This window comes from Mixophyes fleayi, chromosome 2 (assembly GCF_038048845.1).
Source record: "Mixophyes fleayi isolate aMixFle1 chromosome 2, aMixFle1.hap1, whole genome shotgun sequence".
Classification (NCBI taxonomy): domain Eukaryota; kingdom Metazoa; phylum Chordata; class Amphibia; order Anura; family Limnodynastidae; genus Mixophyes; species Mixophyes fleayi.
The window spans coordinates 344315384-344332624 of NC_134403.1; the positions used below are offsets into that span (position 1 = coordinate 344315384).

At 40.9% G+C, this 17241-nt stretch overlaps 1 protein-coding gene across 1 annotated transcript in view; it reads left to right on the top strand.

Moving 5' to 3' along the window:
• ROBO1 (roundabout guidance receptor 1) overlaps positions 1 to 17241 on the top strand; it is an 859323-nt gene that overhangs the window by 125334 nt on the left and 716748 nt on the right. The window lies entirely within an intron of this gene.

Here is a 17241-nt window from a genome sequence, read left to right on the forward strand (position 1 = left end):
GACTAGCGCCACTTACATCACAAAACACAGTCTACAACTCACATATCAAGAGTCTTAGTTTAAAGTCCTTGTTATTTAGAAACAGTCCATAGTCGCAGCCATGAAAGAGGAAGGTCCCCCCAAGGTCCTTGGAACGAGTTCCCAGAGTACTGACAATCTACAGTACCGTAAAAACGGGTTCAGCCCACAAAATTGTTGCCTCCACTATAGGAAGGTGAAATGTTCTGTTTAAATTATATCAAGAAACGGGAAACCCAAATTCAGATTTCCAAAGGAAGGCTATGGTGAATGCTAGCAATTGCAATAAGAATTTTGTTTTGATGGAAAAAATAATAATGAATGCAAGCTCAACCTCTTTAAAGAAGCACGTTATCATTTTCTAGACTCTCAACTGTTGCATGATTTTAGCAGGCTATAGAGGTTATTTATAGAGCCCAAAACTTCCACCGCAGAGTGCATACTCAGCTTTGACCCATCATGCACCTTGATTTGCACAAATCCATGTAGATTTATACCGAAACACACGGGTTTGTGGAGCAAGACGGCGCATTTAAGGATGATTTGAGATGACTGAAATCAGGGTGGAGTGCGTACATTCCTTGCATTTCTTTCTGCAATGTAAGATTATTGAAATAAAATGAAGTGGGTGAACGGGTGCAATTTAGGAGCATTGCTTTGCAGAGGGGTGCATGGCCACCTCTCTGTGGTGGCCATGCACCCCTAAAATACACTAAGAAGTATTTTACATTCAAGAATAAATACAAATCCTACAAGTCCGCCGGTATTTTCTCCTATAATACTACACTAAGTAGTATTTTAGGAGAAAACATTTAAAGGTAAATTTAATGAAAGGGGTGATACTAAAGTAATAGGAGGATGGACTCTGTGACTGGATGTCTGTGATGTTTACGCTTTTAAATAATCTGCCTGTGAAGATTTTTCTGCCTCGCCACAAAGTGCGGTAAGCGCACTTCCCAAGAGTGCTGGGATGTGCGCTCGGCAGACCATCCATGTGCAAAGTTTTGCAGTGCGCACCGAGTGCGCTCCATAAATGGCCTCCTATGCTTTTATGCCTGTGCTGTTCTGATTTATCTACCACAGTATTTATTAGATTAACTGGTCCAAAAACAATTCTAAGCCTATTATGCATACATTTTACCTGAAAGTGCCTCTAATTTGCAATTCATTTCTGTAACTCATCAGTGTCCAAATCCTAGAGCTAATTATTGTATTGTTTAATTATATATATCAGTGGTGGAACCTTGGTGGGACTCAGGAGAGAAAAGCACTCTACGCTCATTGATTTTGTCCAGATGACGTCCTGAAGCCCTCCAAAGCTTCTCTTAGACTCCCGGCGTGTCTAATACAATTATATGTAACTTATGATCCAACCATCATGGAATTAATGCAGTTGGCTATTTTACCAATTATTTTTACTAGCCAAAACTGCAGGTAACTCTAATACAGCTGAGTTGCTCACTAGCCAGTCAGATAACAGTAGCAGTAATATTTGACAGTACTGTATAGTATGGTGTTTGAGAAAATAACCACGAACTGAAGTGTATATTTTGCTGAATTTATTTTATTTATTTATTTTTACCATTCCCTGGTGACACTTCATTTTAGCAAGAATTTGTTGAAAAGCGTAATGGGTAACTTTTATCTCAGTCAGCTGTGTAAGCAGTTTAGCTTATTCTATTACTATTGAAGTGCATTGCAATAACTTTGCTTCATAAATCTTCCAATAATGTCAGTTGTCTAAAAGGCTTTTATGGATTTGAATTATTTGATGTGAAGGCAAAACTTGCTGGGGAAAATCAAATGTCAACATTCAGTTGTATGTCCTTGTTTTAAACAAGCTAGGACACGGTTTGGTCAGGAATCAATCTACATTGATGGCAACACATAGGTAGGGAGAGGGTTTATCAGTAAAATCTGTGCTGTTATACTGAACTACAAGGCAAATAAGGGAACCTAGACTGAAAACAGAAGTTACAATACCAAATAATGTAAGACTTGGTATTTTTAGGTGCAGTTTATATCAGGGCCATATTACAGCATTGTAGGCCCCTTGGCAAAACAATGCACTGGTGTTCTATCTACACAACCGCTCACAGGAATAAAAATGTTAATTATTGATAAAATAAAGGGAGGTTGCTAACATGGATTGTCAAAAATATTAGATGAACTTTATTATAGCCTGATGGCTTCAAAAGATTATGGGGTATATTTACTGAACTGCGGTATTGAGAAAGTGGAGATGTTGCCTATAGCAACCAATCAGATTCTAGCTGTCATTTTGTAGAATGCACTAAATAAATGATAGCTAGAATCTGATTGGTTGCTATAGGCAACATCTCCACTTTTTCAAATCCGCAATTTAGTAAATATACCCCAATGTGTGTTGATTTTGCCTTGCTTATGGGCAGTTAGTAAGTGTACATTGTTTTTGTCAAGGTCAAGATATGTATTCGCAAAAGCAAGATCACATGTACAGATAACAGCTGATACTGAGGTGATTGGTCCGCCTAAATGTTTTAATAAAGAGGGTTTGAAGGTTATAAATAAATCTCCCGAAATAATATACTGAAAAGTTGACAAGCCTATGGGGCCCCTATGCTTGTGGGGCCCCCGGGTAACTGCCCAGCGTGCCCATGCGTTAAAACAGCTCTGGTTTATGCCTACTTTTATCAATTTGTGACACATTTTCTACACATAGGTATTAAAAAGTGTTTTGATTCAACCCATATCGCTACAGCTGTGTCAATATATCAATTTTGTGTTTATTTCGTATGTGACAAACATTTTATTGCTTAGAGAATTTTAATAAAGGGTAAATTTTATTTGAATTGTGCTAATATATATGTATATACTGAGCACAGATCAAGTATTTGTGTTCTCCTATATTACATACTTTATATACATAGGTATTTAAAAGTGTTATGTTGCATAATGTTTAATGATTATGTCTTTTATTATCATGTTTATAAATGATTGCTTCTTGCATGTGGAATATCATGTAGTTTATTCAACCTATTAATGTAGGCTGCACAGATTGTTCAAGGTGCGAATGATGGGAAAGGGTAGGTTGTTTTTTGTGTACTTTTGAACAGATTGAGGCGTTACAAGAGCAACATAAACACTTTTTATGTTTAGATGAGAAGTGTAGAGCTATGCTGTGCAAATTATGTAGCATGACATATAAACGAACAAGGAATTTATAACAAAATCAGGGTTGAATACAATCAACTTATCGCCTCAATACAATCAAATTTATAATACAAAAAGGGATGCTGTATGCTCAAAATTATCTGCCATATAAACGGAAATCTATTGACAACACAGAAATATACAATGCATGCAGCAAAGAAGAAAACATGGTCATGCATAAAAGAAAACCATTGCTCTCATACTGCATAGAGGCTAATTATACAAATGTAAATAATATTGGTACAGTTCAGAGCTTTGTTTTTCACATGTGAATATGAGTAACCTGCTGGAAGTTGGTGGGTGCAGGATTATATAGCAGAGATTGAATGGAAGCTAACACTGTAATAAAATATTGGTTCTGGACACATACAGTTTGATTCTTGTGGTCACACACGTAGAGAAAATATGTCTGTTCGGGTACTTGTGTCTAGAGGCTGGGCTACTTCCAACGTAACTAGGCCTATTAATGCAGTCTGAAGATGACAACATACAGAGACCGACATGTATATGTTAATCAGATTATAATCAAGCATCAAAGTTGTTTAGAGGCACCACACACTCGGACATTGGCCCAAATGCCCAATGTTGCAAGGTGTGTAGCCAGTCTTTTTCTAAAATAGCATGTGTACATTAAATAACAGTGTGACTACTTGTAAATGCCCAGGTTTGTGAACGGCATCAATTTACCAGTTTTTCCCCAAGGCTGTATAATATCACCTAGGCTGTATAATCATCATCAACACCATTTATTTATGTAGCGCCACTAATTCCGCAGTGTTGTACAGAGAATATTTGTCACTCACATCAGTCCCTGCCCCATTGGAGCTTACAGTCTAAATTCCTTAACATACACACACACACACACACACAGACTAAAGTCAATTTGATAGCAGCCAATTAACCTACTAGTATGTTTTTGTAGTGTGGGATGAAACCGGAGCACCCAGAGGAAAACCAAGCAAACACGGGGAGAACATACAAACTCCACACAGATAAAGCCATGGTCGGGAATCGAACTCATGATCCCAGTGCTGTGAGGCAGAAGTGCTAACCACTAAGCCGCCAAGCTGCCCAAATCATGAATGTTGGTTTATTAAACAATATGGCTGCCCTTTATTTGCAGAATGAGATGCATAATTCCACAAGACTGCCATAAGCTAAAAGATATGTGTATAAGTGGTTCCTTTAATGTTCATTTATACATTTCAGTAAAAGATTAAGGGGTAGAGTCTTCTAAAAAGTAAAAGTGGAGCTGTTGCCCATAACAACCAATCAGATTCCAGCTATTATTTATCTAGTACATTTTAGAAGATGATAGCTAGAATCTGATTGGTTGCTATGGGCAACACATTCACCTTTCCTTTCTAGAAGGTTAGATAAATCTACCCTAACACTTTTTATCGGCTAAAGAAAATGTACAAATCATGTTCTTCCAAGCAATTGCACCTTAGGTATTCATTAATGTCTATTTCAATGAGGTGTTTTGCCCATAATATTTCCTCTTTCTGTGCCCGTAATCTTTTTATGATGTATGCAGATTATATTACAAACTTTAATACCATGACATAAATACAATTATTTGTTTGCTGTGTGAACACGTGCCTTGCAGCAAAGCATACATCAGTGAAATTACCCAGTAATTAAATAAAATTATGTCAGTGTTATGACCAGCTCTAAAATGTTATGGGATAAACCTCAGATCACAGCAGGTAACATTCATGTTAGGATGTTGTTATTACTTCTGATAGAAATGCAAGTATTATTTTTACATTATATATTTTTTATGTGTAAAACAAAATAAAATCACTCTATTATATTGCATCAATCTATTTTTACAATGTGTACATTAATATACCAGCTATAATGTGATATCGCTACAAGCAACATGACCTCACAACTGGAGGTGATCATAATACTGTTATATTGTACTTGTACATAGAACACTACACCTATTAGATTGTACGCATATCTGGGCAAGGCAATCTCTACCTTCTTTATCATGTCATTGTATGTTATTCATTTATTTGTGTCATGATCCCCTCAATATACAGTGCTGCATACTATGTTGGCTCTTTATAAATAAAATATAATTATAATAATGTAACTCCTAATATGACTTGACCACTGGACATGACCGTAATACAATTAGTTCATATTTTATAAAGACAAAGGAGAATATTGCACCTAACTAGCATGACCAGACCACCAAAGTTGGCTATAGTACAATTACACTGCACTCTATATAGACATTAAACACTACATTTACCCAACTTGACCTGTTCAGTGCACATTGTTAGAATAAAATTATATTATACAGTATACAGACACCTATTAATCTTCATTTTCTTCTTCTTCTTATAATGATTATTATTATTATTAGTATTATTATTGTTAGCTATTTATATAGTGCCTACATATTATGCATAGTTTTGCAGAGGATATTATTCACATCAGTCCCTGACCTAGTGGAGATTACAATCTATACTACACTATATTATTACCTACCCAACAAGACCAGACTACTGGGTACAAACATAATATAATTCTATTGCACTTTAAACCCAACATAAAACGCTCCCCCACTTTTGCCTTATGGCAATTGGGTCTGTCTGTGTGTTGGTCAGTTTAGTGTGTATAACCATTGGTATTAGTGTAAGTCACCATAAGGAAAGACAAACGTTAACAGAAAGCTTATATATTGCTGTTGATAAACTCTGATGCTCACTAATGACTAATATTGTATTTGCCACGGTTTGGGAGCAGGGGAGGGCTGGCAAATTTTAGACCAGGGGCAAGACTGGACTCATCATCATTATTAGGTGTTGGTTATACCTTTTGATGTTAATAAGGGTATACTTGTATATGTATATAATGGTGGTATACACTGCAGTTATACAGATATGGTTGCAAGTCTTTAATATATACTGCACGTCCATACAGGTTATTTGTGGGCAGACAGACTTCTCTTCTATATTGTTATGGGAGCCTCCGGTCATCTACTCAATATATTTGGGGACTTTATATATACATACGGAGTGCAGCCAACAGTATTGCTTCCAATATTTTTGCTGGTAAGACAGGAAGTGCCCCCCACTTCCTGTTCTCTCACTAGACCACAGGGGGTCGTACTGTGGTTGCCATAGTAATGCAGCAGGGGAGACGGAGCAAAAGTACTATAGGAACATTTTAAAGGACAAAAATTCAGGTGGCCCAGTGACCCAGCCCAAGGTAGCCCACTATGGGATTGGCCCAGTGGGCAGTTGCCCCCCAGCCCAGCCTGCTCCTGTTTGGGAGTGGGGATCAGCATTAAACTCTATTCCTCTTCCTTCAAATGAACAACAGCCTAACTACACATTTCCTTGTCCTCTATGTCCTCTTTAATGTATTTCTGGCTGTCTGGGCACGTAGAAAATAGTTGTTACTGAGATTTACTACTCTGCCACCAGGCAATGTCAGACGGAGACAAGGGTGCTGTCTGATACTTCTCCATGGAGCCAATACACTGTGGGGCTTATGTAATAGATTGTTACTATGTGCACACTTGTACTGTAACCCACGGCAACCAGACATTCCCTTCCATTTTCTAAGCTAAACTAGAAAATGACACCTGGAATCTGATTGGTAGCTGTGGATTACAAGCCTTGTGTGCACGTAGCACCATATTATTAAATAAGCCTCTTTGTCCATCACTCTTATCCTGTACTATATGTAAGATCTCCATCTTAGTTAAGCAGGAAGTCGTAGACATTAAATCAATATCATTATAGATGTATACTATGTTTCCTGCAGTTAAATGTTAAGGAAGGGACATATTTTTAGTGAGTCTCTTTTTTTGCTTTCTAGAAATGTTCACATTTTCCAAATAAATATTCAGATCAGAGATGATGGCATTAGAGAGAGCAATATTAAAGCTAGAAATCCATCCAAAGCAATTTACCTGTCAAAAAGACATTTGCCGTTGTTCTAAAATGAGCACCTGTGGAGCTCGACTTATTTCCATGATAACTAGCTCCATCTCTCCGCATTGGTTTCAATCTCATCAGAGCTTTACGGAATCCACTAAAAAGGCAGTTTGCATTGTATTGCTCTACCCATCAATTTATTTTCAGAATAAAATCACAGGTGGCATTGTGATTTCATCCCTTCTTAGTAATTTTCATCACAGCCCTAGACCTGAACTGACTGATTACCTTGATAAAGGCAAGCATCAAAGAGCATTGCTTTCTTAGTAGGTGCTCAATGCCTGATTCTGGTCCCAGATCAAATAAAGGAAAACCCGTTCTTTATCCAGTGTATCTTCCATTATACTGAACATCCGCCCTTTGGGCATTCTTTAACTACGTTGCTGCCTTAAGGCTTTCAAATCTTGCATTGATTGCCCACTAACCTCGATAGGTTATGCAGGGAGGTTCACAAGAAAGACATTGTTTTAAAACTGGTTGTGATTTAAAGCAATATGTTTCTAATGAATTGTATTAAATGTATAAAGGTATTGTATGTCTGACATTCTGTGAGATGCATTCAACGTATATTGATCAGAAATAGACTTAAATCAGACCTGTGAATTGTAATTAGAGTGATTGTGCAATAATAAGTAATTACTTTCTGTGTGTCTATTATCTATTGAATATTTTGGTCTGAGAAATTTTTATTTTTTTTATATTTATACGTTTTCACCCTTACCAGACATCTAAATAAATCAGATGTGTATGAGTTTATTGGGGTTATATAGTTAAAAAAAGACACAAGTTCATTGAGATTAACTCATTAAGATGTTGTTTGTCTCTGTAGCCTAACAACATCATAATAATTGACACTGCACAGTGACAGTGGTAGAGCTACCGCTTTTACAGGCGGTGAACCTGCAAAACGGTATGTCAAATCTTAGCTGCCCCGGCGGTCTTTAATTATTAAATCATGGCCTTCTCTATTACCTGTTTTCAATAAATAGGCCCATCAGTGTTTATTTGTATTGCAGAACTTGACATTATATTTAATTTTGTGTCAAACAACTATTAGTTATTCTAAGTTCAGAGTTGTTTTCTACTGTTTGGCTCGGAGATTATGATGGAAGCTGGTAGAGCAAGTTTTTCTACTTTTAAATAAAACGAAACAATATCTTACAATAACATTGCATAAGTCACCTACACAGCCAATCTGGTATAATGGAACCACTGTAAAAGGGTTGGATTGCAAGAAAATAAAAGTCAAGCAAGTGTATTCCACAGTTTTAGGAAGTGTAAAAATACTAGAGGTCTGTATATTCCTTACACTACAGGTGGCGGGCCAATCTTCACATTTTTATACAAATAACTACTTCAAAATCCATTGCAACCATCTAAATCATCCATCTTCTGAAAGCAGACACCCTATGGAGTTCAATAAGAGTATTCATTTTTTCTGAGCTCTATGCAATACTCCTGCAATTTCTGTACAAAAATATAAATATATTTTTTTGAATAAATTTATTTATAGAGTACCAGCACACAATGTATACATACAATGTAGAAAGCCAAAAGAAGCCAAAATAGGTAACAATATAAATGTCTGGAGGGGTCTGAAAAGCAGCCCCAGCTAAAGCATAGAAGAATATACACAAAAACGAAGGCAAGTAAAGTGCACGTTCAGTTAGGCGATCAGAAGTGTATCAACATATTATATACCAAACTATGGAATTATAAATCAGAGTGTGAGGTCTATTTTTCTATTGTAATGAGGAAGGGAAGGAGAGAGAGGGGCATAAGGGAGGACGAGAAAAAATTGAAACAAAACATGGAACTCCCAGGGGGCCAGTGCTCCTCTAATTGAGGAAAGCTGAATCCACATATAGCTTCAAGTTAGACAGGTTATAGGAAGAGGGATGAAGTGTCCTGAGGATAAGAGCTGTTATCGTGTGTATTGGGGGGATTATTACAAATAAACCATTCACACCATATTTGGGAGAATTTGTGGGATTTATTGTTTAGGTATGCCGAAAATCTTTCCATTGATGCCAGGAACCATATTTTAATATCAAGGTGTTGTCTAGATGGGGGGGGGGGGGGTCTGACTTTTTCCAGTTCTTAGCCACTAGGCATCTGGCTGCATTTAGTATTTGTGTGGACAGCTTTTCTTAATATTTATTAAAGAGCCTCCAGTGGAGATCCCAAAAGGAAGGACTAGGGACATTTAGTAATTTGAACCTGTGTAACATCACTAATTAAAGCAGTCACATCATCCCAGAACAACGCAATTTTTGGGCAGGACAACCAGATGTGGAGGAATGATCCAGTTCGCCACATCCCCGCCAACATAGATGTGGTCCCGTACATTGTTTTCAACCTAGTCGTTGACAAAGTACCACCTAAAATAGATTTTTTTAAGAGTTTTCTTTCACAGAGAGGAGATAGAGGTCCTCGAGACCCACTCTCTGATTGTTGACCAGGCTTCCTCATCTGGCGGTCCACCCAAATCAGCCTCCCATTTAAGTTTGTGGGTTGGATTATTGGTCTGCCTTGAGTCAACAAGAAAGTTATACAAGTTGAAAATAATTTCTCTCTGAAGGGGATCTCTTACACAAATAGATTCCAAAGGGGTCAACAATTTTGTAACGTCAGGTTTTGAGAGGGATTCGACATAATGTTTTACCTGAAGGTACATGAAAGGGCTGATTAACGGAAAATCTAATTTTTCTATAAGGGACGCCAGTGGAATACAGTGAGAGGACTCAAATACTTCTCTAATCAACTCTATGCCTCTCATGTGCCAAGATTGAAAGCGAGAGTGGCATTGTCCTGGTGAAAAAGCAGGGTTATCCCAGAGAGGCGCTATGGGGGAGGGTGTTGTGGTGGTCTTAAAATGCAATCTGCAGTAGTCCCAAATGTTGTAAGTAAAGGAAATAACCAGGCGAGGTTTCATAGTTCTGGGTCTGTCACTCGCTGGCATCTCCAATGCCGAGCCTATGAAAGACACCTTGCAAGTGGAGGATTCCAGATCTATCCACCATGGGCCAAGTCCCCCTGAAAACCATGCCACGGCCTGGCTCAAGTGGGTAGCAATATAGTTAAGGTTAATGTCCAGAAATCCCCTACCTCCATTGTGTGTAGCTCTACGCAAAGTTGCAAAGCTAGTACGCGGGGGTTTGTGACACCAGACAAATTGTGAGAACCAGCAGTGCAGCTGTAGCTGGGTAGGTTTGGGTACCTTCACTGGAAGCGTTTGAAACAAGTAGAGTAAGCAGGGTAATATATTAATTTTAAGGGAGACAATCCTACCCAGCCAGGAAATAATAATTTTTTGCCATCTCAGCAGATCCAGCTTAACTGTAATAATAACATGTTGGAAGTTTGTTGAGTACAGACTATCATACTTGGAAGTAATATAGAATCACAAGTATTTTACTTTGGAGCGCTGCCAAGAAAATTTAAAATTGCTTTTAAGGAGATTCAGGGTAGGACAATGAAATGTAAGGGCCTCAGGCGGCGCGGAGTCTAACGGGTTCCCCGGTCTTCACCAAGAACCGCCGCAAGCAGGATGGACTTTAGGGGCCGGGAACACAAAGGTCTTGTCCCACCAGTCACTAGGCGTAACACAGAGGAGAGAAATTAAATACGAAAGCAGGTCAGCTAGCCGAGGACTGGTACACTGGCGGTAGCGAGGTATAAAATCAGTATGCAGAAGGAAAGTATAACAACAGACCGGAATCTGGTACACAGGCAGTAAAGAACAGGATACAAACAAAAGAGGTCAAAATAAGCAAGGACTGGTACACAAGAAGGATTCACAAGGAAATCCAAGGACAGCAACACTACAGCATAACAGGTAGTCAGTCTGGGTAATGAAACCTGTTGCTTTGACATTGTTAGAGTATGAGAGTGAGCTTTATATACACTGCAGCATATGCCGCCTCCCAGTCACAATCATGTGACTGCCCAAACCAGGAAGTTCTGATCTAACACAGAGACAGAGAAAATTAGAAGCACAGGTGTGTGAGCAGGGAGGTTTGTGACAACACCTAAGTGTGATTTAATTTGCGTAACATTGCTACGCGATACCTTGACCCTCAACCTGGATGCTTAATCACCCTTTTCATAAATGGTCTGATTCAGGCATTTGAGTGTGTTTTCAGTTTTGGTAGAGAGTAAAAGTGTGAGCTCACCCCTGGATGCCACTAGTTTATTATAGTCCTCTGATTGACCTGTGAATTTGTGGGTAGCATCCAAGATGGTAACTCGCTCTGAGACGTCAAGAAATTTTTGAGATCTCATTTTTTTAGCGAAGGAGGCCGCTCTTATTAGGTTACCACAAATCACAGCTTTATGGGAATCCCAGAGAATCATGGGAGAAATTGTTTGATGATCAGCGTTTGTGGAGTAATAATTTCGTCTTTCATTGGTAATTTTTGTGATTTTAAATTGGGTTTAAGCAGGGTCCTGTCTTTTAGCCGACAGGTGAATTGCCATTGCCCAGATCAAGGGTCTGCAACGTCCTCCACAGCCGGGCCATGGTCCGACCAAGTGCTCGGGAATATATCAGCATTAAGAATATGCTGAGTTAGCTCAACACACAGAAAGACTATGTTCAGGCGGGTGTACACCCTGTGAACTGGGCAAAAAAAGGGCAAGAGGTGCTGGGAGAAAAGAACTCTCAAAGCTTTGGATTAGTGGTCACAGTTTGGATGGTAGATCTTGGGGGAGGCTGGGATCTGTCCAGATGGTTATCTAGTGTGGCATTGAAATCTCCTGCCGCAACCACACTACCCTTTCAATACAAGGATAGGAGGTCACCTATAGTTTTTAGAAATGGGACTGGTTTGTTTTGGGGGCATAAACATTAAGGAAAGTATAAGAGATGTTATCAAGTTCCACCACAAGAAGTAGGTAGCGCCCCTCTGGGTCCCTGATTCCCTTAAATGGTTTAAATTGAAGTTGTTTTCCAAAAAGAATTGCGACTCCATTTTTTTACGTACTGGATCACAAGCATGATAGGAACACGGAAAGTATTTAGATTTAAGCACAGGGTGATGAGAATCAGAGAAGTGAGTTTTCTGTAGGAACTCAATTTCACCCTTTAATTGTCGAATAGTGTGAAACAGGGTAGTTCTATTACGTGGGCAGTTCAGTCCCTTTACATTTAAGGTTGAAATTTTAATTGCCATAAGGAGTAAATGGGAAAATTATGCACAAGCGAGATAAATATGCAGGTCTCAGGCCACCGGGAGCCCATGAGGTCGATCTCAGAAGGCGGGGAGGGGGCTATAATGGGGTGGGAAATTGTGGGATAGGGTCATCAATGTGAATAGCCCGAGGAATCGGACCCAGGTAGGTGGGCGCTACTAAGCCTAGAGTGTCCGAAGCAGGGGGTGATGTGGGACTGGCTGCCACTAGATGACTAGATATGTGTGGTGATAACAATGGTCCAAGGTGCGTGGTAGGACCAAAACAGTGAACAAATATACATATATATATATATATATATATATATATATATGGGGTGGAACATTAGTGCAAAACAGAAAAAGTAGTATAGAAAACATTATACCAATCTAGGCAAAACAAACTACTAAGCACAGTGAAGAACAGAGCAGGAAACTTGGTAAGCTGTGGTATGATATGAAAAAGTAACAGGCAGCAGAAGACTTGGTCACAGCAGCCTGCATATTGGAAGTCAGAACAATTGGCGGCCATGTTGGAAGAGGGCTTCAGTAACTGTGGAACAAGGAACAAAATCATACAAGCAAAAAACACAACATAGGTAATTTATACTGGGGGTATTGAGTCCAGAAACTGTGCTTGCTACGGTGAACTAGTATGTCTCTGCTAAGACACTTAGAAAAATAATAGTCCCAAGGTACTCTGTGTTTCTTCGGTGTCTTGTTAAATAATATGACCAGATCTTGAAGAAAGTAAATGTAGAACACTAAAGGCTGTTCAGGTGATGGGAGGGTTACTTGTCTTAGATGTGACTGTACGATAAACTGATCTTGGCGCCCTCTGAGGTAAAGCTGTAGGCCCTTCCACAGATGTCCTTGGAGGAGATGAAGAGGTGGGTATCTGTATATTCAGGTTCTGCAGAAACGACCAAGCTTCTTCGAGGGATTTAGCTGACAGCACCCGGCTTCTTTCTGAACTTTAAGGGAGAAGGAAAATCCCCACCTGTATTTAATGCCATTTTCATGCAGGGCATGGGTCACATCTTTCAGTTCTCTACGCTTAGTCAAGGGGGTGGAAGCTAGGTCTTGAAAGATGAGTATTTTGATGCCATCTATCTGAATCTAAGAGCGACGTCTTGCCTCTCGAAGACTTTGATCTTTTGCCTTATAGTAATGCAGACGGAGGATAACGTCTCTCGGAGTGTTGGGATCTTGGAAGCAGGGGCATAGCGCCCGGTGTGCACTATCGAGGAGAAACATGTTGTCAGAAATGGAAGGGGCCAACATAAGAGGCAGAGAAGAGAGTCCTCCATTTGGGGCCCTTTAATAGTTTCTGGGATGTTTCTGATTCTGAGGTTGTTGCGTTGGCCTCTGTTTTCAGCATCCTTCTGTTTATCTGCTAGAGCTAGGAGGCTACTACATGTATGTGCAAACTCTTGTTCTGTTGATTGCTGAAATTCAATGACCTCCTCTTGCGATCGCTCTAGTGTGTCTACCCGGGTGCCCAGATCTGCAATTTCTGAGGAAAGATTAGACATGACTTTGTTGACTTCCTCCTTAATGGTGTCACGGGCACTAGGAGTCTTTACCCAGGGATCACCAGGTGATAGGCTTACCAGAGCAGTATAGGTGGTAATATGGTACTCTGGTAGCAGGGTGATCACGGAACAGGAAATAGCAGATGATGAGATGCTCAGGAAAGTCTATGACTAGCAGCACTGGCAATATGGAGGTAATAATACACGAGGAACTGTATGGACAAAGGACACGTGAAGGTAGTCAGTGGTCTGCGGTAGCAAGTTGTACCACTGCTATAGTGAGGAGGAATGTCCAACAGAAACGAGGAGGTGATGAGAGTCAGCGGTCTGCGGATAGCAAGTTGTACCGCTGTCTGAGTGAAGGAATGGAATCCAAGTGGAGGTATCCGGGGAGTCAGTGGTCTGCGTTAGCAAGTTGTACCACTGCTATGTGAGAGGATACTGGAACAGGTGAAACTGTAAACAGGAGTCAGTGGTCTGCCACTAGCAAGTTGTACCACTGAATATATATGTGAGGAGGTGCACGGGGAGAGACTGCAACACAATATATACACGGGCACCTTGACTTTGATCCACAGTAATATGCACAATATAAATGTATAAATGACTGAACAACACTGCCAATATAGAAAGTCTCTTGAAGTAATCCGGCATGGGATAACACAGTCAATGATGGCAGTAGAGTCAGCAGATAGTACACTCCAGAGGAGAACCAACACAGTCAATGATGGCAATAGACTCAACGGATAGTACACTCCAGAGAAGAAACCAACACAGTCCAGCAAGGTATGCAATACACAGCACAGTCAATGGGAAGTATGCATACCGTGGTTCAGGAGAAGGCAGTCAGACAGGAGTGCAGAGATACCTGAAGGGCAGGAGGCCAGCAGGATACAAGTCCCTGGATGGGTGAAGCGGGGGTCTAGCAGGTGCAGCGCACAGGTAGGTAGACCAGCAGGGAACACAGGAAGGCGTGGAGAGCGGATCAGCAGTAGATGGATGAGTAGCGCTGAGAAGTAACAGCAGCGGGTCTCTGCGGGAACACGGAGGTAACCAATAGCAACCAGCAGGTGCAGTAACGATGGGACACCGGAGCAGAGTTGAACTGGAACAGTTGATCACGGAGAGTAGCGGGTAGCAATAGTGGCAGCAGACTCAAGGAAACACGGTAGAGTTGACAAGGACTGAAGACTGAAGCGCACAGAGGCAGCGGATAGGAATCAGCTAAACAGTCACGGTGAAACACAGACGGGTTGCAGGTAGAAGACTGTAGTGCACGGAGGCAGCGGATAGGAATCAGCTAGCAGTCACGATGATGAAACACAGACGAGTTGCAGGTTGAAGCCTGTAGTGCACGGAGGCAGCGGATAGGAATCAGCTGGCAGTCACAATCATGAACAGGTGAGTGGATGTGGATGAAGGACTGTAGTGCACGGAGGCAGCGGATAGGAATCAGCTAACAGTCCCAATGATACATGGTAGAGTTGAAGTGATTAGAAGACTGTAGTGCACGGAGGCAGCGGATAGGAATCAGCTCACAGTCACGATGATACAGTAGATGGTAGAAGTGGTATGGGAACCACAGTAGTAGAAGTGGTTTGGAAACCACAGAGGTAGAAGTGGTTTGGAAACCACAGGAATCAGCTGGGCTGAATAAACAAGGAAACACAGGAACACCTTCAGAGACTCATGGGGAATGAGACTCCAAGATCAGGCAACGTGGTGTTGACCACAGGTGCTTAATATAGGGAGGTTGCCTGATCTGCCAATTTAGTTAAAGGAACATACACTGGAGGTATGGAAAGGGCTGCGCATGCGCAGTCCCTCAGGATGGAGGACGGCCACGGTTCCTAAATGTCCGGGAAGAAGCACTCACAGTCCGGTGAGTGACAGTACCCCCCCTTTTAAAGGTGGGCACAGAACGCCTGGAACCGGGCTTGTCCGGATTTTTGGAATAAAACTTCTTCAGAAGGGCAGGAGCATTAAGATCTTCAGCTTTGATCCATGAACGCTCTTCAGGACCAAAGCCCTTCCAATGAACGAGGAAACGGAGGACTCCTCGCGAAATTTTTGCATCCAATACCTCAGTAATCTCGAAATCCTCCTCCTGATGAACTTGAACTGGCTGCGGTGCTGAGGGAGGAGTCGAGAAACGGTTGATGATGAGAGGTTTGAGCAAGGACACATGGAAGGCATTGGAAATCCGAAGATTCTTAGGAAGAAGAAGTTTAACACATACTGGATTGATAACTTGAATGATCCTATATGGACCAATAAAACGAGGGGCGAATTTCATAGATGGAACCTTCAAACGAATATTTTTGGTGGATAACCAGACACGATCTCCAATTTTTAGTGGTGGAATAGCCCGCCTCTTCTTATCTGCGAAAGACTTATATTTGTTAGATGTCTTCTTTAAACAGGTTTTGACCTGAGACCAGATATTTTTGAAGGTCTGACAAGCAGTCTCCACAGCAGGAACTTGGGTGGGCGGGAGGGCAGGAAATTCCGGAAAAGACGGATGGTGACCGTAGACCACAAAGAATGGAGTTTTGGATGATGACTCATGGTACATGTTGTTATGGGCGAATTCAGCCCAAGGAAGCAATTCTACCCAGTTGTCTTGGTTGGCTGAAGAGAACATCCTAATAAAGGTCTCAAGATCTTGATTGACTCGTTCCGTTTGTCCGTTAGATTGCGGATGGTAAGAAGATGAGAGTGCTAATCGTATGCCCAAGGTTTTACAAAGGGCCCGCCAGAATCTGGAAACGAATTGTACTCCTCTATCCGACACAATCTCAGACGGACATCCATGGATACGGAAGATTTCTTTAATGAAATGTTCAGCCAGAGTAGACGAGGAAGGTAAACCGGACAGAGGGACGAAATGGGCCATCTTCGAAAATCTGTCTACCACTACCCAAATAGTATTGTGATTCTTACTTGGTGGCAAATCAGTAACGAAATCCATACTAATATGGGTCCAAGGCTTGGACGGAATGGGTAGTGGTCGCAGCAACCCTGCTGGAGTTCTGCGGGAGGATTTGAACTGAGAACATAAATCACAGGAAGCAACAAACTCTTTGACGTCTCTCCTCATTGAAGGCCACCAGTAACTACGAGAGAGAATCTCAAAGGTCTTGTGTTCACCGGCGTGTCCAGAAAAACGAGAGGCATGGAACCACGAAAGGATTTTCCTCCTCAGAGTAGGAGGCACAAGGGTCTTCCCAAATGGTAGCATTTTGGTGGATGAAGCAGCCAGAGAAATACATTTGGGGTCTAGAATAGCATGGTTGGGAACCTCTTCTACATCAGAGGACGTCACAAAAGCTCGAGATAGAGCGTCAGCTTTCTTGTTCTTAG